Raw genomic sequence first — 24252 nt, 5'->3', positions numbered from 1 at the left:
CCATCGTGCCTGCCTGGCATTGAGCCGCTTCGCTGACTCTAAATATGCCAGATTCTTATGGTCGGTGAGAATTGAGACCACAAACTTAGCCCCCTCAAGCCAGTGTCTCCACTCCCCGAGTGCATCCTTTATAGCCAACAATTCCCGGTTACCCACATCATAATTCATCTCGGCAGACGAAAATTTACGGGAAAAGTAAGCACAGGGATGAAGGCTATTATCAGACACCCCCATCTGAGAGAGCACTGCCCCAATACCTATCTCAGAGGCATCCACTTCTACCACAAAAGGACACTCTGGATCTGGGTGTCGCAGCACCTTGGCGAGACAAATGCCCTTTTGAGACGGGCAAAGGCCGCTTTGGCCTCACAAGACCAGTGAGCAACATCCGCCCCTTTCTTAGTGAGTGCCACCAAGGGGGCCATTATAGACGAAAATCCAGCGATAAACCGTCTATAAAAATTGCAAAGCCCAGAAAACGCTGAAGCGCCTTCAAACTAGTGGGCTGCACCCAATCCAGGACTGCCTGTACCTTAGAACCCTCCATTTGGAAACCTTCTGAGGAGATAATATACCCTAGAAATGCGATTTGCTGGACTTCAAACTCGCACTTCTCCAGCTTCGCCCCAAGCTGGTGGTCTCTGAGTTTCTGGAGGACTAAGCGTACGTGCTTCCGATGTTCCTCCAGGGAATGAGAGAAGATTAGGATTTCATCTAGATAAACAACTAAGAATCTATCCAAATATTCCCTGAGCACATCGTTCATGAATTCCTGGAAGACTGCCGGGGCATTAGAGAGCCCAAAAGGCATCACCAAATATTCATAATGCCCTGAGTGGGTATTAAAGGCAGTCTTCCATTCATCCCCCTCTCTTATTCGGATTAGATTGTAAGCACCGCGTAGGTCAATCTTAGAAAAAATGGTGGCAGTACGAAGCTGGTCAAACAAAACCGAAATGAGAGGCAGTGGGTACGAGTTTTTAATACGAGAAAGGCCCCTTCGGTACTGGTTTCTCAGGGCTGGGTCATTCCACTGGGTATCATGAGCCAACCTCCGAAACTCCGTACTATAAACCTCAGCTGGCCGTCGCCCTTGCTTAAGAACCGTAATCTGAGCCTCGGCTGAAGCCATCTTATCAGGGTCATCATACAAAATGCCCAGTGCCGTAAAAAAAGCATCAACACTTTTAAGCGACGGACAGTCAGGCTGTAACCCATATGCCCAGACCTGTGGGTCTCCTTGTAGCAAGGAAATCACCATGCCCACCCGCTGAATCTCCGACCCAGAAGACTGGGGCCTAAGCCTGAAATATAGCTTACAGCTCTCCTTAAAACAAAAGAACTGCGAGCGATCTCCAGAAAAACGATCCGGGAGATTTACTTTCGGCTCCTTAACCCCTGAACTTGCCGCTACTGCTGCGGGAGCTCCGCTAGCGGCCTGCGGGGTGTTCATTTTAATGGACAACTCATTAAATTGTCGAGTCAGGACCTGCACCTGATCGACCACCTGTTGCAAAGTATTTTGAGGGGTATGCTCCATATTCCCACAAAATTTCAACAGGAGTAGGGCTGCTGAATATGTTACGCACACCAGTGCTAACAGGAGTATACCGGTGTATGAACAGAGAGGAAAGCGAAGCAAACGAACTCACAGACAGTATAACATAACATACACAGGAGGTGATGGAATAACTAATAAACACAAAGTGAACGGAGAAGCCCAAAGGCTCAGGAATTGGGTGTCTCCCTAGTGTCAGGAATGCTCAGATGGAATAGAGCGGACAATGAAGCGATGTGTAGTGATTTCACATGTGGAGCACCTGAAATGATGTTGCTAAGAGCAACAGAAAAAACCCCAAAGGGTTATCAACGGGTGTGGGAATAAACTCCTTGGTCAGAGATAGAAATATAGACACAAGGAGAGTATCCACAATCCTAACCCCCACTTGCAGGGCACAGGTTCAGCTTACTGCCACTAAACTGACACCTGGACGCCCTGCACAGTGAGGGAGGATTAAGCAAGCAGGTCTGAGAGTACAGCCGCAAACCTGCTGGGTTCACAGAATAGCAAAAGAACCCCAGCAGGTCAAACAACTGACTCCAGTCTTACTGCTAGGTCCGGATTGGCAGAATGAAGTACCGAATCCCAAGGCCTATTCGCAGTAAGCAACAAGTAAATACAAAGTCACACAGTACTAGCTAACTCTCTGGAACTGACTAACAAACAAAGATTCAGCAGCATTTGCTTAGCCTAAGAGGATGGTTTATATAGCAGGTACTGTCCACGCCCCACTCAGACCTCACAGACTGTGAGCACAAAACCAGCGCCGGATTCCCTGCCGTGCACAGAGCCTGTAACCACTACACAGTAAAAACCCGGACCGGAGTATCAGCTGCGCTCAGGTTACTTCGCTAACACTTGCCTCCCGGTTGCCATGGCGACGTGGCAGCACAGAGCAGGAGATCCTAACAGACCCCCACAAGGCCTTTTGGAGAGACAGAGAGAGAGTATGCCAGCACACACCCCAGCGCTATATGACTCAGGAATCACACAGTAACTTAGTGTTTACCCAGTAGCTGCTGTATATATGATAATTGCGCTAAATTTATGTGCCCCCCCCCCCTCTCTTTTTACCCTCTTTCTACCGTGAGTCTGCAGGGGAGAGCCTGGGGAGCTTCCTCTCAGCGGAGCTGTAAAGAGAAAATGGCGCTGGTGAGTGCTGAGGAAGAAGCCCCGCCCCCTCAGCGGCGGGCTTCTGTCCCGCGATTTGGTGTAAAAAATGGCGGGGGCTCATGCATATATACAGTGCCCAGCTGTATATATGCTGCTTTTGCAAGGAGGTACTCAATTGCTGCCAAGGGCGCCCCCCCCTGCGCCCTGCACCCTACAGTGACCGGAGTGTGTGGGTTAGTGTGGGCGCAATGGTGCACAGCTGCAGTGCTGTGCGCTACCTCATGTGAAGACAGGAGTCTTCTGCCGCCGATTTTGACGTCTTCTTGCTTCATCCGCCGGCTTCTGTCTTCTGGCTCTGTGAGGGGGACGGCGGCGCGGCTCCGGGAACGGACGACCAAGGTTAAGTTCCTGTGTTCGAACCCTCTGGAGCTAATGGTGTCCAGTAGCCTAAGAAGCGCAACCTAGCCGCAGTTGATAGGTTTGCTTCTCTCCCCTCAGTCCCACGTAGCAGAGAGTCTGTTGCCAGCAGAAGCTCTCTGAAAATAAAAAAACCTAACTAAAATACTTTCTTAATAGCAAGCTCAGGAGAGCTCACTAAAATGCACCCAGCTCCTTCCGGGCACAGATTCTAACTGAGGTCTGGAGGAGGGACATAGAGGGAGGAGCCAGTGCACACCAGTAGTACTAATTCTTTCTTAGAGTGCCCAGTCTCCTGCGGAGCCCGTCTATTCCCCATGGTCCTTACGGAGTCCCCAGCATCCACTAGGACGTTAGAGAAACATTTAAAACAAATTAACAACTGCAGGTAAAGTACGCACTGGGCCGGGTGCCCAGCATCCTCTACGGACTAGGAGAAAAAGATTTACCGGTAGGTATTAAAATCCTGTTTTCTCATACGTCCTAGAGGATGCTGGGGTCCACTTCAGTACCATGGGGTTATACCAAAGCTCCAGTACGGGCGGGAGAGTGCAGATGACCCTGCAGCACCGATTGGTCGGTCCTCATCGGCCAAGGTGTCAATCTTGTAAAACTTAGCAAACGTGTTTGCCCCTGACCAATTAGCTGCTCGGCAAAGTTGTAATGCCGAGACCCCCTGGGCAGCCACCCAGGATGAGCACACCTTTCTAGTAGAGATGAGCGCCGGAAATTTTTCGGGTTTTGTGTTTTGGTTTTGGGTTCGGTTCCGCGGCCGTGTTTTGGGTTCGACCGCGTTTTGGCAAAACCTCACCGAATTTTTTTTGTCGGATTCGGGTGTGTTTTGGATTCGGGTGTTTTTTTCAAAAAACCCTAAAAAACAGCTTAAATCATAGAATTTGGGGGTCATTTTGATCCCAAAGTATTATTAACCTCAAAAACCATAATTTCCACTCATTTTCAGTCTATTCTGAATACCTCACACCTCACAATATTATTTTTAGTCCTAAAATTTGCACCGAGGTCGCTGTGTGAGTAAGATAAGCGACCCTAGTGGCCGACACAAACACCGGGCCCATCTAGGAGTGGCACTGCAGTGTCACGCAGGATGTCCCTTCCAAAAAACCCTCCCCAAACAGCACATGACGCAAAGAAAAAAAGAGGCGCAATGAGGTAGCTGTGTGAGTAAGATAAGCGACCCTAGTGGCCGACACAAACACCGGGCCCATCTAGGAGTGGCACTGCAGTGTCACGCAGGATGTCCCTTCCAAAAAACCCTCCCCAAACAGCACATGACGCAAAGAAAAAAAGAGGCGCAATGAGGTAGCTGACTGTGTGAGTAAGATAAGCGACCCTAGTGGCCGACACAAACACCGGGCCCATCTAGGAGTGGCACTGCAGTGTCACGCAGGATGTCCCTTCCAAAAAACCCTCCCCAAACAGCACATGACGCAAAGAAAAAAAGAGGCGCAATGAGGTAGCTGACTGTGTGAGTAAGATAAGCGACCCTAGTGGCCGACACAAACACCGGGCCCATCTAGGAGTGGCACTGCAGTGTCACGCAGGATGGCCCTTCCAAAAAACCCTCCCCAAACAGCACATGACGCAAAGAAAAATAAAAGAAAAAAGAGGTGCAAGATGGAATTGTCCTTGGGCCCTCCCACCCACCCTTATGTTGTATAAACAAAACAGGACATGCACACTTTAACCAACCCATCATTTCAGTGACAGGGTCTGCCACACGACTGTGACTGATATGACGGGTTGGTTTGGACCCCCCCCAAAAAAGAAGCAATTAATCTCTCCTTGCACAAACTGGCTCTACAGAGGCAAGATGTCCACCTCATCATCATCCTCCGATATATCACCGTGTACATCCCCCTCCTCACAGATTATCAATTCGTCCCCACTGGAATCCACCATCTCAGCTCCCTGTGTACTTTGTGGAGGCAATTGCTGCTGGTCAATGTCTCCGCGGAGGAATTGATTATAATTCATTTTAATGAACATCATCTTCTCCACATTTTCTGGATGTAACCTCGTACGCCGATTGCTGACAAGGTGAGCGGCGGCACTAAACACTCTTTCGGAGTACACACTTGTGGGAGGGCAACTTAGGTAGAATAAAGCCAGTTTGTGCAAGGGCCTCCAAATTGCCTCTTTTTCCTGCCAGTATAAGTACGGACTGTGTGACGTGCCTACTTGGATGCGGTCACTCATATAATCCTCCACCATTCTTTCAATGTTGAGAGAATCATATGCAGTGACAGTAGACGACATGTCCGTAATCGTTGTCAGGTCCTTCAGTCCGGACCAGATGTCAGCATCAGCAGTCGCTCCAGACTGCCCTGCATCACCGCCAGCGGGTGGGCTCGGAATTCTGAGCCTTTTCCTCGCACCCCCAGTTGCGGGAGAATGTGAAGGAGGAGATGTTGACAGGTCGCGTTCCGCTTGACTTGACAATTTTCTCACCAGCAGGTCTTAGAGATGAGCGCCTGAAATTTTTCGGGTTTTGTGTTTTGGTTTTGGGTTCGGTTCCGCAGCCGTGTTTTGGGTTCGAACGTGTTTTGGCAAAACCTCACCGAATTTTTTTTGTCGGATTCGGGTGTGTTTTGGATTCGGGTGTTTTTTTCAAAAAACACTAAAAAACAGCTTAAATCATAGAATTTGGGGGTCATTTTGATCCCAAAGTATTATTAACCTCAAAAACCATAATTTACACTCATTTTCAGTCTATTCTGAATACCTCACACCTCACAATATTATTTTTAGTCCTAAAATTTGCACCGAGGTCGCTGTGTGAGTAAGATAAGCGACCCTAGTGGCCGACACAAACACCGGGCCCATCTAGGAGTGGCACTGCAGTGTCACGCAGGATGTCCCTTCCAAAAAACCCTCCCCAAACAGCACATGACGCAAAGAAAAAAAGAGGCGCAATGAGGTAGCTGTGTGAGTAAGATTAGCGACCCTAGTGGCCGACACAAACACCGGGCCCATCTAGGAGTGGCACTGCAGTGTCACGCAGGATGGCCCTTCCAAAAAACCCTCCCCAAACAGCACATGACGCAAAGAAAAAAAGAGGCGCAATGAGGTAGCTGTGTGAGTAAGATTAGCGACCCTAGTGGCCGACACAAACACCGGGCCCATCTAGGAGTGGCACTGCAGTGTCACGCAGGATGTCCCTTCCAAAAAACCCTCCCCAAACAGCACATGACGCAAAGAAAAAAAGAGGCGCAATGAGGTAGCTGTGTGAGTAAGATTAGCGACCCTAGTGGCCGACACAAACACCGGGCCCATCTAGGAGTGGCACTGCAGTGTCACGCAGGATGTCCCTTCCAAAAAACCCTCCCCAAACAGCACATGACGCAAAGAAAAAAAGAGGCGCAATGAGGTAGCTGACTGTGTGAGTAAGATTAGCGACCCTAGTGGCCGACACAAACACCGGGCCCATCTAGGAGTGGCACTGCAGTGTCACGCAGGATGTCCCTTCCAAAAAACCCTCCCCAATCAGCACATGATGCAAAGAAAAAGAAAAGAAAAAAGAGGTGCAAGATGGAATTGTCCTTGGGCCCTCCCACCCACCCTTATGTTGTATAAACAAAACAGGACATGCACACTTTAACCAACCCATCATTTCAGTGACAGGGTCTGCCACACGACTGTGACTGATATGACGGGTTGGTTTGGACCCCCCCCAAAAAAGAAGCAATTAATCTCTCCTTGCACAAACTGGCTCTACAGAGGCAAGATGTCCACCTCATCTTCACCCTCCGATATATCACCGTGTACATCCCCCTCCTCACAGATTATCAATTCGTCCCCACTGGAATCCACCATCTCAGCTCCCTGTGTACTTTGTGGAGGCAATTGCTGCTGGTCAATGTCTCCGCGGAGGAATTGATTATAATTCATTTTAATGAACATCATCTTCTCCACATTTTCTGGATGTAACCTCGTACGCCGATTGCTGACAAGGTGAGCGGCGGCACTAAACACTCTTTCGGAGTACACACTTGTGGGAGGGCAACTTAGGTAGAATAAAGCCAGTTTGTGCAAGGGCCTCCAAATTGCCTCTTTTTCCTGCCAGTATAAGTACGGACTGTGTGACGTGCCTACTTGGATGCGGTCACTCATATAATCCTCCACCATTCTATCAATGTTGAGAGAATCATATGCAGTGACAGTAGACGACATGTCCGTAATCGTTGTCAGGTCCTTCAGTCCGGACCAGATGTCAGCATCAGCAGTCGCTCCAGACTGCCCTGCATCACCGCCAGCGGGTGGGCTCGGAATTCTGAGCCTTTTCCTCGCACCCCCAGTTGCGGGAGAATGTGAAGGAGGAGATGTTGACAGGTCGCGTTCCGCTTGACTTGACAATTTTGTCACCAGCAGGTCTTTCAACCCCAGCAGACCTGTGTCTGCCGGAAAGAGAGATCCAAGGTAGGCTTTAAATCTAGGATCGAGCACGGTGGCCAAAATGTAGTGCTCTGATTTCAACAGATTGACCACCCGTGAATCCTTGTTAAGCGAATTAAGGGCTGCATCCACAAGTCCCACATGCCTAGCGGAATCGCTCCCTTTTAGCTCCTTCTTCAATGCCTCCAGCTTCTTCTGCAAAAGCCTGATGAGGGGAATGACCTGACTCAGGCTGGCAGTGTCTGAACTGACTTCACGTGTGGCAAGTTCAAAGGGCATCAGAACCGTGCACAACGTTGAAATCATTCTCCACTGCACTTGAGACAGGTGCATTCCACCTCCTATATCGTGCTCAATTGTATAGGCTTGAATGGCCTTTTGCTGCTCCTCCAACCTCTGAAGCATATAGAGGGTTGAATTCCACCTCGTTACCACTTCTTGCTTCAGATGATGGCAGGGCAGGTTCAGTAGTTTTTGGTGGTGCTCCAGTCTTCTGTACGTGGTGCCTGTACGCCGAAAGTGTCCCGCAATTTTTCTGGCCACCGACAGCATCTCTTGCACGCCCCTGTCGTTTTTTTAAAAATTCTGCACCACCAAATTTAAGGTATGTGCAAAACATGGGACGTGCTGGAATTTGCCCATATTTAATGCACACACAATATTGCTGGCGTTGTCCGATGCCACAAATCCACAGGAGAGTCCAATTGGGGTAAGCCATTCCGCGATGATCTTCCTCAGTTGCCGTAAGAGGTTTTCAGCTGTGTGCGTATTCTGGAAAGCGGTGATACAAAGCGTAGCCTGCCTAGGAAAGAGTTGGCGTTTGCGAGATGCTGCTACTGGTGCCGCCGCTGCTGTTCTTGCGGCGGGAGTCCATACATCTACCCAGTGGGCTGTCACAGTCATATAGTCCTGACCCTGTCCTGCTCCACTTGTCCACATGTCCGTGGTTAAGTGGACATTGGGTACAACTGCATTTTTTAGGACACTGGTGAGTCTTTTTCTGACGTCCGTGTACATTCTCGGTATCGCCTGCCTAGAGAAGTGGAACCTAGATGGTATTTGGTAACGGGGGCACACTGCCTCAATAAATTGTCTAGTTCCCTGTGAACTAACGGCGGATACCGGACGCACGTCTAACACCAACATAGTTGTCAAGGCCTCAGTTATCCGCTTTGCAGTAGGATGACTGCTGTGATATTTCATCTTCCTCGCAAAGGACTGTTGAACAGTCAATTGCTTACTGGAAGTAGTACAAGTGGGCTTACGACTTCCCCTCTGGGATGACCATCGACTCCCAGCGGCAACAACAGCAGCGCCAGCAGCAGTAGGCGTTACACGCAAGGATGCATCGGAGGAATCCCAGGCAGGAGAGGACTCGTCAGAATTGCCAGTGACATGGCCTGCAGGACTATTGGCATTCCTGGGGAAGGAGGAAATTGACACTGAGGGAGTTGGTGGGGTGGTTTGCGTGAGCTTGGTTACAAGAGGAAGGGATTTACTGGTCAGTGGACTGCTTCCGCTGTCACCCAAAGTTTTTGAACTTGTCACTGACTTATTATGAATGCGCTGCAGGTGACGTATAAGGGAGGATGTTCCGAGGTGGTTAACGTCCTTACCCCTACTTATTACAGCTTGACAAAGGGAACACACGGCTTGACACCTGTTGTCCGCATTTCTGGTGAAATACCTCCACACCGAAGAGCTGATTTTTTTGGTATTTTCACCTGGCATGTCAACGGCCATATTCCTCCCACGGACAACAGGTGTCTCCCCGGGTGCCTGACTTAAACAAACCACCTCACCATCAGAATCCTCCTGGTCAATTTCCTCCCCAGCGCCAGCAACACCCATATCCTCCTCATCCTGGTGTACTTCAACACTGACATCTTCAATCTGACTATCAGGAACTGGACTGCGGGTGCTCCTTCCAGCACTTGCAGGGGGCGTGCAAATGGTGGAAGGCGCATGCTCTTCACGTCCAGTGTTGGGAAGGTCAGGCATCGCAACCGACACAATTGGACTCTCCTTGTGGATTTGGGATTTCGAAGAATGCACAGTTCTTTGCTGTGCTGCTTTTGCCAGCTTGAGTCTTTTCATTTTTCTAGCGAGAGGCTGAGTGCTTCCATCCTCATGTGAAGCTGAACCACTAGCCATGAACATAGGCCAGGGCCTCAGCCGTTCCTTGCCACTCCGTGTGGTAAATGGCATATTGGCAAGTTTACGCTTCTCCTCCGACAATTTTATTTTAGGTTTTGGAGTCCTTTTTTTTCTGATATTTGGTGTTTTGGATTTGACATGCTCTGTACTATGACATTGGGCATCGGCCTTGGCAGACGACGTTGCTGGCATTTCATCGTCTCGGCCATGACTAGTGGCAGCAGCTTCAGCACGAGGTGGAAGTGGATCTTGATCTTTCCCTAATTTTGGAACCTCAACATTTTTGTTCTCCATATTTTAATAGGCACAACTAAAAGGCACCTCAGGTAAACAATGGAGATGGATGGATTGGATAATAAGAATTTACTTACCGATAATTCTATTTCTCGGAGTCCGTAGTGGATGCTGGGGTTCCTGAAAGGACCATGGGGGAATAGCGGCTCCGCAGGAGACAGGGCACAAAAGTAAAGCTTTCCGATCAGGTGGTGTGCACTGGCTCCTCCCCCTATGACCCTCCTCCAAGCCAGTTAGGTACTGTGCCCGGACGAGCGTACACAATAAGGGAGGAATTTTGAATCCCGGGTAAGACTCATACCAGCCACACCAATCACACCGTACAACTTGTGATCTAAACCCAGTTAACAGTATGATAACAGCGGAGCCTCTGAAAAGATGGCTCACAACAATAATAACCCGATTTTTGTAACTATGTACAAGTATTGCAGATAATCCGCACTTGGGATGGGCGCCCAGCATCCACTACGGACTCCGAGAAATAGAATTATCGGTAAGTAAATTCTTATTTTCTCTATCGTCCTAGTGGATGCTGGGGTTCCTGAAAGGACCATGGGGATTATACCAAAGCTCCCAAACGGGCGGGAGAGTGCGGATGACTCTGCAGCACCGAATGAGAGAACTCCAGGTCCTCCTTAGCCAGGGTATCAAATTTGTAGAATTTAGCAAACGTGTTTGCCCCTGACCAAGTAGCTGCTCGGCAAAGTTGTAAAGCCGAGACCCCTCGGGCAGCCGCCCAAGATGAGCCCACCTTCCTTGTGGAATGGGCATTTACATATTTTGGCTGTGGCAGGCCTGCCACAGAATGTGCAAGCTGAATTGTATTACACATCCAACTAGCAATAGTCTGCTTAGAAGCAAGAGCACCCAGTTTGTTGGGTGCATACAGGATAACAGCAAGTCAGTTTTCCTGACTCCAGCCGTCCTGGAACATATTTTCAGGGCCCTGACAACATCTAGCAACTTGGAGTCCTCCAAGTCCCTAGTAGGTGCAAGGCACCACAATAAGCTGGTTCAGGTGAAACACTGACACCACCTTAGGGAGAGAACTGGGGACGAGTCCGCAGCTCTGCCCTGTCCGAATGGACAAACAGATATGGGCTTTTTTGAGAAAAACCCACCAATTTGACACTCGCCTGGTCCAGGCCAGGGCCAAGAGCATGGTCACTTTTCATGTGAGATGCTTCAAATCCACAGATTTGACTGGTTTTAAACCAATGTGATTTGAGGAATCCCAGAACTACGTTGAGATCCCACAGTGCCACTGGAGGCACAAAAGAGGGTTGTATATGCAATACTCCCTTGACAAACTTCTGGACTTCAGGAACTGAAGCCAATTCTTTCTGGAAGAAAATCGACAGGGCCGAAATTTGAACCTTAATGGACCCCAATTTGAGGCCCATAGACACTCCTGTTTGCAGGAAATGCAGGAAACGACCGAGTTGAAATTTCTTTGTGGGGCCTTCCTGGCCTCACACCACGCAACATATTTTCGCCACATGTGGTGATAATGTTGTGCGGTCACCTCCTTTCTGGCTTTGACCAGGGTAGGAATGACCTCTTCCGGAATGCCTTTTTCCCTTAGGATCCGGCTTTCCACCGCCATGCCGACAAACGCAGCTGCGGTAAGTCTTGGAACAGACATGGTACTTGCTGAAGCAAGTCCCTTCTTAGCGGCAGAGGCCATAAGACCTCTGTAAGCATCTCTTGAAGTTCCGGGTACCAAGTCCTTCTTGGCCAATCCGGAGCCATGAGTATAGTTCTTACTCCTCTACGTCTTATAATTCTCAGCACCTTAGGTATGAGAAGCAGAGGAGGGAACACATACACCGACTGGTACACCCACGGTGTTACCAGAACGTCCACAGCTATTGCGTGAGGGTTTCTTGACCTGTCGCAATACCTGTCCCGTTTTTTGTTCAGACGGGACGCCATCATGTCCACCTTTGGTATTTCCCAACGGTTTACAATCATGTGGAAAAAACTTCCCGATGAAGTTTCCACTCTCCCGGGTGGAGGTCGTGCCTGCTGAGGAAGTCTGCTTCCCAGTTTCCATTCCCGGGATGAAACACTGCTGACAGTGCTATCACATGAATTTCCGCCCAGCGAAAAGTCCTTGCAGTTTTTGCCATTGCCCTCCTGCTTCTTGTGTCGCCCTGTCTGTTTACGTGGGCGACTGCCGTGATGTTTTTCCCACTGGATCAATACCGGCTGACCTTGAAGCAGAGGTCTTGCTAAGCTTAGAGCATTATAAATTTACCCTTAGCTCCAGTATATTTATGTGGAGAAAAGTCTCCAGACTTGATCACACTCCCTGGAAATTTTTTCCTTGTGTGACTGCTCCCCAGCCTCTCGGGCTGGGCTCCGTGGTCACCAGCATCCAATCCTGAATGCCGAATCTGCGGCCCTCTAGAAGATGAGCACTCTATAACCACCACAGGAGAGACACCCTTGTCCTTGGATATAGGGTTATCCGCTGATGCATCTGAAGATGCGATCCGGACCATTTGTCCAGCAGATCCCACTGAAAAGTTCTTGCGTGAAATCTGCCGAATGGAATTGCTTCGTAGGAAGCCACCATTTTTACCACGACCCTTGTGCAATGATGCACTGTTTTTAGGAGGTTCCTGACTAGCTCGGATAACTCCCTGGCTTTCTCTTCCGGGAGAAACACCTTTTTCTGGACTGTGTCCAGAATCATCCCTAGGCACAGCAGACGTGTCGTCGGGATCAGCTGCGATTTTGGAATATTTAGAATCCACCCGTGCTGTTGTAGCAGTATCCTAGATAGTGCTACTCCGACCTCCAACTGTTCCCTGGACTATGCCCTTATCAGGAGATCGTCCAAGTAAGGGATAATTAAGACGCCTTTTCTTCGAAGAAGAATCATCATTTCGGCCATTACCTTGGTAAAGACCCGGGGTGCCGTGGACAATCCAAACGGCAGCGTCTGAAACTGATAGTGACAGTTCTGCACCACGAACCTGAGGTACCCTTGGTGAGAAGGGCAAATTTGGGACATAGAGGTAAGCATCCCTGATGTCCCGGGACACTATATAGTCCCCTTCTTCCTGGTTCGTTATCACTGCTCTGAGTGACTCCATCTTGATTTGAACCTTTGTAAGTGTTCAAAAAAATTTTTTAGAATAAGTCTCACCTAGCCTTCTGGCTTCAGTACCACAATATAGTGTGGAATAATACCCCTTTTCTTGTAGTAGGAGGGGTAATTTAATTATCACCTGCTGGGAATACAGCTTGTGAATTTTTTCCCATACTGCCTCCTTGTCGGAGGGAGACCTTGGTAAAGCAGACTTCAGGAGCCTGCGAAGGGGAAACTTCTCGACATTCCAATCTGTACCCCTGGGATACTACTTGTAGGATCCAGGGGTCCTGTACGGTCTCAGCGCCATGCTGAGAACTTGTCAGAAGCGGTGGAACTCTTCTGTTCCTGGGAATGGGCTGCCTGCTGCAGTCTTCTTCCCTTTCCTCTATCCCTGGGCAGATATGATCTTATAGGGACGAAAGGACTGAGGGTGAAAAGACGGTGTCTTTTTCTGCAGAGATGTGACTTAGGGTAAAAACGGTGGATTTTCCAGCAGTTGCCGTGGCCACCAGGTCCGATGGACCGACCCCAAATAACTCCTCTTCCTTTATACGGCAATACACCTTTGTGCCGTTTGGAATCTGCATCACCTGACCACTGTCGTGTCCATAACATCTTCTGGCAGTTATGGACATCGCATTTACTCTTGATGCCAGAGTGCAAATATCCCTCTGTGCATCTCGCATATATAGAAATGCATCCTTTAAATGCTCTATAGTCCATAAAATACTGTCCCTGTCAAGGGTATCAATATTTTTAGTCAGGGAATCCGACCAAGCCACCCCAGCTCTGCACATCCAGGCTGAGGCGATCGCTGGTCGCAGTATAACACCAGTATGTGTGTATATACTTTTTATGATATTTTCCAGCCTCCTGTCAGCTGGTCCTTGAGGACGGCCCTATCTATAGACGGTACCGCCACTTGTTTTGATAAGCGTGTGAGCGCCTTATCCACCCCAAGGGGTGTTTCCCAACGCGCCCTAACTTCTGGCGGGAAAGGGTATACCGCCCATAATTTTCTATCGGGGGGAACCCACGCATCATCACACACTTTATTTAATTTATCTGATTCAGGAAAAACTATGGTAGTTTTTTCACATCCCACATAATACCCTCTTTTGTGGTACTTGTAGTATCAGAAATATGTAACACCTCCTTCATTGCCTTTAACGTGTGGCCCTAATAAGGAATACGTTTGTTTATTCACCGTCGACACTGGATTCAGTGTCCCTGTCTGTGTCTGTGTCGACCGACTAAAGTCAACGGGCGTTTTAAAACCCCTGACGGTGTTTTTGAGACGTCTGGACCGGTACTAATTGTTTGTCGGCCGTCTCATGTCGTCAACCGACCTTGCAGCGTGTTGACATTATCACGTAATTCCCTAAATAAGCCATCCATTCCGGTGTCGACTCCCTAGAGAGTGACATCACCATTACAGGCAATTGCTCCGCCTCCTCACCAACATCGTCCTCCTACATGTCGACACACACGTACCGACACACAGCACACACACAGGGAATGCTCTGATAGAGGACAGGACCCACTAGCCCTTTGGAGAGACAGAGGGAGAGTTTGCCAGCACACACCAAAAACGCTATAAGTATATAGGGACAACCTTATATAAGTGTTTTCCCTTATAGCATCTTAATATATATAAGCATATCGCCAAATTAGTGCCCCCCCTCTCTGTTTTAACCCTGTTTCTGTAGTGCAGTGCAGGGGAGAGCCTGGGAGCCTTCCCTCCAGCCTTTCTGTGAGGGAAAATGGCGCTGTGTGCTGAGGAGATAGGCCCCGCCCCTTTTTCGGCGGCCTCGTCCCCCGCTCTTAACGGATTCTGGCAGGGGTTAAATATCTCCATATAGCCTCCGGAGGCTATATGTGAGGTATTTTTAGCCAAAATAGGTATTCATTTGCCTCCCAGGGCGCCCCCCTCCCAGCGCCCTGCACCCTCAGTGACTGCCGTGTGAAGTGTGCTGAGAGGAAAATGGCGCACAGCTGCAGTGCTGTGCGCTACCTTTAGAAGACTGAGGAGTCTTCTGCCGCCGATTCTGGACCTCTTCTTACTTCAGCATCTGCAAGGGGGCCGGCGGCAAGGCTCCGGTGACCATCCAGGCTGTACCTGTGATCGTCCCTCTGGAGCTGATGTCCAGTAGCCAAGAAGCCAATCCATCCTGCACGCAGGTCAGTTCACTTCTTCTCCCCTAAGTCCCTCGTTGCAGTGATCCTGTTGCCAGCAGGACTCACTGTAAAATAAAAAACCTAAGCTAAACTTTTCTAAGCAGCTCTTTAGGAGAGCCACCTAGATTGCACCCTTCTCGGCCGGGCACAAAAATCTAACTGGCTTGGAGGAGGGTCATAGGGGGAGGAGCCAGTGCACACCACCTGATCGGAAAGCTTTACTTTTGTGCCCTGTCTCCTGCGGAGCCGTTATTCCCCCATGGTCCTTTCAGGAACCCCAGCATCCACTAGGACGATAGAGAAACTAGTATACAATTATGGACGGGCTGCCGAGTGCCGACACAGAGGTAGCCACAGCCGTGAACTACCGCACTGTACTGTGTCTGCTGCTAATATATAGACTGGTTGATAAAGAGATAGTATACTCGTAACTAGTATGTATGTATAAAGAAACAAAAAAAACCACGGTTAGGTGGTATATACAATTATGGACGGGCTGCCGAGTGCCGACACAGAGGTAGCCACAGCCGTGAACTACCGCACTGTACTGTGTCTGCTGCTAATATAGACTGGTTGATAAAGAGATAGTATACTCGTAACTAGTATGTATGTATAAAGAAAGAAAAAAAAACCACGGTTAGGTGGTATATACAATTATGGACGGGCTGCCGAGTGCCGACACAGAGGTAGCCACAGCCGTGAACTACCGCACTGTACTGTGTCTGCTGCTAATATAGACTGGTTGATAAAGAGATAGTATACTCGTAACTAGTATGTATGTATAAAGAAAGAAAAAAAAACCACGGTTAGGTGGTATATACAATTATGGACGGGCTGCCGAGTGCCGACACAGAGGTAGCCACAGCCGTGAACTACCGCACTGTACTGTGTCTGCTGCTAATATATAGACTGGTTGATAAAGAGATAGTATACTCGTAACTAGTATGTATGTATAAAGAAAGAAAAAAAAAACACGGTTAGGTGGTATATACAATTATGGACGGGCTGCCGAGTGCCGACACAGAGGTAGCCACAGCCGTGAACTACCGCACTGTACTGTGTCTGCTGCTAATATATAGACTGGTTGATAAAGAGATAGTATACTCGTAACTAGTATGTATGTATAAAGAAAGAAAAAAAAACCACGGTTAGGTGGTATATACAATTATGGACGGGCTGCCGAGTGCCGACACAGAGGTAGCCACAGCCGTGAACTACCGCACTGTACTGTGTCTGCTGCTAATATAGACTGGTTGATAAAGAGATAGTATACTCGTAACTAGTATGTATGTATAAAGAAAGAAAAAAAAACCACGGTTAGGTGGTATATACAATTATGGACGGGCTGCCGAGTGCCGACACAGAGGTAGCCACAGCCGTGAACTACCGCACTGTACTGTGTCTGCTGCTAATATATAGACTGGTTGATAAAGAGATAGTATACTCGTAACTAGTATGTATGTATAAAGAAAGAAAAAAAAAACACGGTTAGGTGGTATATACAATTATGGACGGGCTGCCGAGTGCCGACACAGAGGTAGCCACAGCCGTGAACTACCGCACTGTACTGTGTCTGCTGCTAATATAGACTGGTTGATAAAGAGATAGTATACTCGTAACTAGTATGTATGTATAAAGAAAGAAAAAAAAACCACGGTTAGGTGGTATATACAATTATGGACGGGCTGCCGAGTGCCGACACAGAGGTAGCCACAGCCGTGAACTACCGCACTGTACTGTGTCTGCTGCTAATATATAGACTGGTTGATAAAGAGATAGTATACTCGTAACTAGTATGTATGTATAAAGAAAGAAAAAAAAAACACGGTTAGGTGGTATATACAATTATGGACGGGCTGCCGAGTGCCGACACAGAGGTAGCCACAGCCGTGAACTACCGCACTGTACTGTGTCTGCTGCTAATATATAGACTGGTTGATAAAGAGATAGTATACTCGTAACTAGTATGTATGTATAAAGAAAGAAAAAAAAACCACGGTTAGGTGGTATATACAATTATGGACGGGCTGCCGAGTGCCGACACAGAGGTAGCCACAGCCGTGAACTACCGCACTGTACTGTGTCTGCTGCTAATATATAGACTGGTTGATAAAGAGATAGTATACTCGTAACTAGTATGTATGTATAAAGAAAGAAAAAAAAACCACGGTTAGGTGGTATATACAATTATGGACGGGCTGCCGAGTGCCGACACAGAGGTAGCCACAGCCGTGAACTACCGCACTGTACTGTGTCTGCTGCTAATATAGACTGGTTGATAAAGAGATAGTATACTCGTAACTAGTATGTATGTATAAAGAAAGAAAAAAAAACCACGGTTAGGTGGTATATACAATTATGGACGGGCTGCCGAGTGCCGACACAGAGGTAGCCACAGCCGTGAACTACCGCACTGTACTGTGTCTGCTGCTAATATATAGACTGGTTGATAAAGAGATAGTATACTCGTAACTAGTATGTATGTATAAAGAAAGAAAAAAAAAACACGGTTAGGTGGTATATACAATTATGGACGGGCTGCCGAGTGCCGACACAGAGGTAGCCACAGCCGTGAACTACCGCACTGTACTGTGTCTGCTGCTAATATAGACTGGTTGATAAAGAGATAGTATACTCGTAACTAGTATGTATGTATAAAGAAAGAAAAAAAAACCACGGTTAGGTGGTATATACAATTATGGACGGGCTGCCGAGTGCCGACACAGAGGTAGCCACAGCCGTGAACTACCGCACTGTACTGTGTCTGCTGCTAATATATAGACTGGTTGATAAAGAGATAGTATACTCGTAACTAGTATGTATGTATAAAGAAAGAAAAAAAAAACACGGTTAGGTGGTATATACAATTATGGACGGGCTGCCGAGTGCCGACACAGAGGTAGCCACAGCCGTGAACTACCGCACTGTACTGTGTCTGCTGCTAATATATAGACTGGTTGATAAAGAGATAGTATACTCGTAACTAGTATGTATGTATAAAGAAAGAAAAAAAAACCACGGTTAGGTGGTATATACAATTATGGACGGGCTGCCGAGTGCCGACACAGAGGTAGCCACAGCCGTGAACTACCGCACTGTACTGTGTCTGCTGCTAATATAGACTGGTTGATAAAGAGATAGTATACTCGTAACTAGTATGTATGTATAAAGAAAGAAAAAAAAACCACGGTTAGGTGGTATATACAATTATGGACGGGCTGCCGAGTGCCGACACAGAGGTAGCCACAGCCGTGAACTACCGCACTGTACTGTGTCTGCTGCTAATATAGACTGGTTGATAAAGAGATAGTATACTCGTAACTAGTATGACTATAAAGAAAGAAAAAAAAACCACGGTTAGGTGGTATATACAATTATGGACGGGCTGCCGAGTGCCGACACAGAGGTAGCCACAGCCGTGAACTACCGCACTGTACTGTGTCTGCTGCTAATATAGACTGGTTGATAAAGAGATAGTATACTCGTAACTAGTATGTATGTATAAAGAAAGAAAAAAAAACCACGGTTAGGTGGTATATACAATTATGGACGGGCTGCCGAGTGCCGACACAGAGGTAGCCACAGCCGTGAACTACCGCACTGTACTGTGTCTGCTGCTAATATATAGACTGGTTGATAAAGAGATAGTATACTCGTAACTAGTATGTATGTATAAAGAAAGAAAAAAAAACCACGGTTAGGTGGTATATACAATTATGGACGGGCTGCCGAGTGCCGACACAGAGGTAGCCACAGCCGTGAACTACCGCACTGTACTGTGTCTGCTGCTAATATAGACTGGTTGATAAAGAGATAGTATACTCGTAACTAGTATGTATGTATAAAGAAAGAAAAAAAAACCACGGTTAGGTGGTATATACAATTATGGACGGGCTGCCGAGTGCCGACACAGAGGTAGCCACAGCCGTGAACTACCGCACTGTACTGTGTCTGCTGCTAATATATAGACTGGTTGATAAAGAGATAGTATACTCGTAACTAGTATGTATGTATAAAGAAAGAAAAAAAAACCACGGTTAGGTGGTATATACAATTATGGACGGGCTGCCGAGTGCCGACACAGAGGTAGCCACAGCCGTGAACTACCGCACTGTACTGTGTCTGCTGCTAATATAGACTGGTTGATAAAGAGATAGTATACTCGTAACTAGTATGTATGTATAAAGAAAGAAAAAAAAACCACGGTTAGGTGGTATATACAATTATGGACGGGCTGCCGAGTGCCGACACAGAGGTAGCCACAGCCGTGAACTACCACACTGTACTGTGTCTGCTGCTAATATAGACTGGTTGATAAAGAGATAGTATACTCGTAACTAGTATGACTATAAAGAAAGAAAAAAAAACCACGGTTAGGTGGTATAACAATTATGGACGGGCTGCCGAGTGCCGACACAGAGGTAGCCACAGCCGTGAACTACCGCACTGTACTGTGTCTGCTGCTAATATAGACTGGTTGATAAAGAGATAGTATACTACTAATATTATATATACTGGTGGTCAGGTCACTGGTCACTAGTCACACTGGCAGTGGCACTCCTGCAGCAAAAGTGTGCACTGTTTAATTTTAATATAATATTATGTACTCCTGGCTCCTGCTATAACCTATAACTGGCACTGCAGTAGTGCTCCCCAGTCTCCCCCACAATTATAAGCTGTGTGAGCTGAGCAGTCAGACAGATATATAATATATATAGATGATGCAGCACACTGGCCTGAGCCTGAGCAGTGCACACAGATATGGTATGTGACTGACTGAGTCACTGTGTGTATCGCTTTTTTCAGGCAGAGAACGGATATATTAAATAAACTGCACTGTGTGTCTGGTGGTCACTCACTATATAATATATTATGTACTCCTGGCTCCTGCTATAACCTATAACTGGCACTGCAGTAGTGCTCCCCAGTCTCCCCCACAATTATAAGCTGTGTGAGCTGAGCAGTCAGACAGATATATATAATATTATATATAGATAATAGATGATGCAGCACACTGGCCTGAGCCTGAGCAGTGCACACAGATATGGTATGTGACTGAGTCACTGTGTGCTGTGTATCGCTTTTTTCAGGCAGAGAACGGATTATAAAGTAAACTGCACTGTCCTCACTAGTAAACTCTCTCCACTCAGTCTCTACACTTCTACAGTAACAGTACTCCTCCTAGTCAGCTCCAGTAAATCTCTCTCAGTCTCTTATAATCTAAATGGAGAGGACGCCAGCCACGTCCTCTCCCTATCAATCTCAATGCACGTGTGAAAATGGCGGCGACGCGCGGCTCCTTATATAGAATCCGAGTCTCGCGATAGAATCCGAGCCTCGCGAGAATCCGACAGCGTCATGATGACGTTCGGGCGCGCTCGGGTTAACCGAGCAAGGCGGGAAGATCCGAGTCGCTCGGACCCGTGAAAAAAAACATGAAGTTCTGGCGGGTTCGGATTCAGAGAAACCGAACCCGCTCATCTCTACTTTCAACCCCAGCAGACTTGTGTCTGCCGGAAAGAGAGATCCAAGGTAGGCTTTAAATCTAGGATCGAGCATGGTGGCCAAAATGTAGTGCTCTGATTTCAACAGATTGACCACCCGTGAATCCTTGTTAAGCGAATTAAGGGCTCCATCCACAAGTCCCACATGCCTAGCGGAATCGCTCCGTGTTAGCTCCTCCTTCAATGTCTCCAGCTTCTTCTGCAAAAGCCTGATGAGGGGAATGACCTGACTCAGGCTGGCAGTGTCTGAACTGACTTCACGTGTGGCAAGTTCAAAGGGCATCAGAACCTTGCACAACGTTGAAATCATTCTCCACTGCGCTTGAGACAGGTGCATTCCACCTCCTATATCGTGCTCAATTGTATAGGCTTGAATGGCCTTTTGCTGCTCCTCCAACCTCTGAAGCATATAGAGGGTTGAATTCCACCTCGTTACCACTTCTTGCTTCAGATGATGGCAGGGCAGGTTCAGTAGTTTTTGGTGGTGCTCCAGTCTTCTGTACGTGGTGCCTGTACGCCGAAAGTGTCCCGCAATTCTTCTGGCCACCGACAGCATCTCTTGCACGCCCCTGTCGTTTTTTAAAAAATTCTGCACCACCAAATTCAAGGTATGTGCAAAACATGGGACGTGCTGGAATTTGCCCATATTTAATGCACACACAATATTGCTGGCGTTGTCCGATGCCACAAATCCACAGGAGAGTCCAATTGGGGTAAGCCATTCCGCGATGATCTTCCTCAGTTGCCGTAAGAGGTTTTCAGCTGTGTGCGTATTCTGGAAACCGGTGATACAAAGCGTAGCCTGCCTAGGAAAGAGTTGGTGTTTGCGAGATGCTGCTACTGGTGCCGCCGCTGCTGTTCTTGCGGCGGGAGTCCATACATCTACCCAGTGGGCTGTCACAGTCATATAGTCCTGACCCTGCCCTGCTCCACTTGTCCACATGTCCGTGGTTAAGTGGACATTGGGTACAACTGCATTTTTTAGGACACTGGTGAGTCTTTTTCTGACGTCCGTGTACATTCTCGGTATCGCCTGCCTAGAGAAGTGGAACCTAGATGGTATTTGGTAACGGGGGCACACTGCCTCAATAAATTGTCTAGTTCCCTGTGAACTAACGGCGGATACCGGACGCACGTCTAACACCAACATAGTTGTCAAGGCCTCAGTTATCCGCTTTGCAGCAGGATGACTGCTGTGATATTTCATCTTCCTCGCAAAGGACTGTTGAACAGTCAATTGCTTACTGGAAGTAGTACAAGTGGGCTTACGACTTCCCCTCTGGGATGACCATCGACTCCCAGCAGCAACAACAGCAGCGCCAGCAGCAGTAGGCGTTACACGCAAGGATGCATCGGAGGAATCCCAGGCAGGAGAGGAATCATCAGAATTGCCAGTGACATGGCCTGCAGGACTATTGGCATTCCTGGGGAAGGAGGAAATTGACACTGAGGGAGTTGGTGGGGTGGTTTGCGTGAGCTTGGTTACAAGAGGAAGGGATTTACTGGTCAGTGGACTGCTTCCGCTGTCGGCCAAAGTTTTTGAACTTGTCACTGACTTATTATGAATGCGCTGCAGGTGACGTATAAGGGAGGATGTTCCGAGGTGGTTAACGTCCTTACCCCTACTTATTACAGCTTGACAAAGGGAGCACACGGCTTGACAAATGTTGTCCGCATTTCTGGTGAAATACTTCCACACCGAAGAGCTGATTTTTTTGGTATTTTCACCAGGCATGTCAACGGCCATATTCCTCCCACGGACAACAGGTGTCTCCCCGGGTGCCTGACTTAAACAAACCACCTCACCATCAGAATCCTCCTGGTCAATTTCCTCCCCAGCGCCAGCAACACCCATATCCTCCTCATCCTGGTGTACTTCAACACTGACATCTTCAATCTGACTATCAGGAACTGGACTGCGGGTGCTCCTTCCAGCACTTGCAGGGGGCGTGCAAATGGTGGAAGGCGCATGCTCTTCACGTCCAGTGTTGGGAAGGTCAGGCATCGCAACCGACACAATTGGACTCTCCTTGTGGATTTGGGATTTCGAAGAACGCACAGTTCTTTGCTGTGCTTTTTCCAGCTTGAGTCTTTTCATTTTTCTAGCGAGAGGCTGAGTGCTTCCATCCTCATGTGAAGCTGAACCACTAGCCATGAACATAGGCCAGGGCCTCAGCCGTTCCTTGCCACTCCGTGTGGTAAATGGCATATTGGCAAGTTTACGCTTCTCCTCCGACAATTTTATTTTAGGTTTTGGAGTCCTTTTTTTACTGATATTTGGTGTTTTGGATTTGACATGCTCTGTACTATGACATTGGGCATCGGCCTTGGCAGACGACGTTGCTGACATTTCATCGTCTCGGCCATGACTAGTGGCAGCAGCTTCAGCACGACGTGGAAGTGGATCTTGATCTTTCCCTAATTTTGGAACCTCAACATTTTTGTTCTCCATATTTTAATAGGCACAACTAAAAGGCACCTCAGGTAAACAATGGAGATGGATGGATACTAGTATACAATTATGGATGGACTGCCGAGTGCCGACACAGAGGTAGCTACAGCCGTGGACTACCGTACTGTACTGTGTCTGCTGCTAATATAGACTGGTTGATAAAGAGATGTAGTATGTATGTATAAAGAAGAAAGAAAAAAAAACCACGGGTAGGTGGTATACAATTATGGACGGACTGCCGAGTGCCGACACAGAGGTAGCTACAGCCGTGGACTACCGTACTGTACTGTGTCTGCTGCTAATATAGACTGGATGATAATGAGATGTAGTATGTATAAAGAAGAAAGAAAAAAAAACCACGGGTAGGTGGTATACAATTATGGATGGACTGCCGAGTGCCGACACAGAGGTAGCTACAGCCGTGGACTACCGTACTGTACTGTGTCTGCTGCTAATATAGACTGGATGATAATGAGATGTAGTATGTATAAAGAAGAAAGAAAAAAAAACCACGGGTAGGTGGTATACAATTATGGACGGACTGCCGAGTGCCGACACAGAGGTAGCTACAGCCGTGGACTACCGTACTGTACTGTGTCTGCTGCTAATATAGACTGGTTGATAATGAGATGTAGTATGTATAAAGAAGAAAGAAAAAAAAAACACGGGTAGGTGGTATACAATTATGGATGGACTGCCGAGTGCCGACACAGAGGTAGCTACAGCCATGGACTACCATACTGTACTGTGTCTGCTGCTAATATAGACTGGATGATAATGAGATGTAGTATGTATAAAGAAGAAAGAAAAAAAAACCACGGGTAGGTGGTATACAATTATGGATGGACTGCCGAGTGCCGACACAGAGGTAGCTACAGCCGTGGACTACCGTACTGTACTGTGTCTGCTGCTAATATAGACTGGATGATAATGAGATGTAGTATGTATAAAGAAGAAAAAAAAACCACGGGTAGGTGGTATACAATTATGGATGGACTGCCGAGTGCCGACACAGAGGTAGCTACAGCCGTGGACTACCGTACTGTACTGTGTCTGCTGC

This window comes from Pseudophryne corroboree, chromosome 1 (assembly GCF_028390025.1).
Source record: "Pseudophryne corroboree isolate aPseCor3 chromosome 1, aPseCor3.hap2, whole genome shotgun sequence".
NCBI classification, from domain to species: domain Eukaryota; kingdom Metazoa; phylum Chordata; class Amphibia; order Anura; family Myobatrachidae; genus Pseudophryne; species Pseudophryne corroboree.
The sequence above is the reverse complement of the archived record's forward strand: the minus strand, read 5'-3'. Positions refer to the sequence as shown.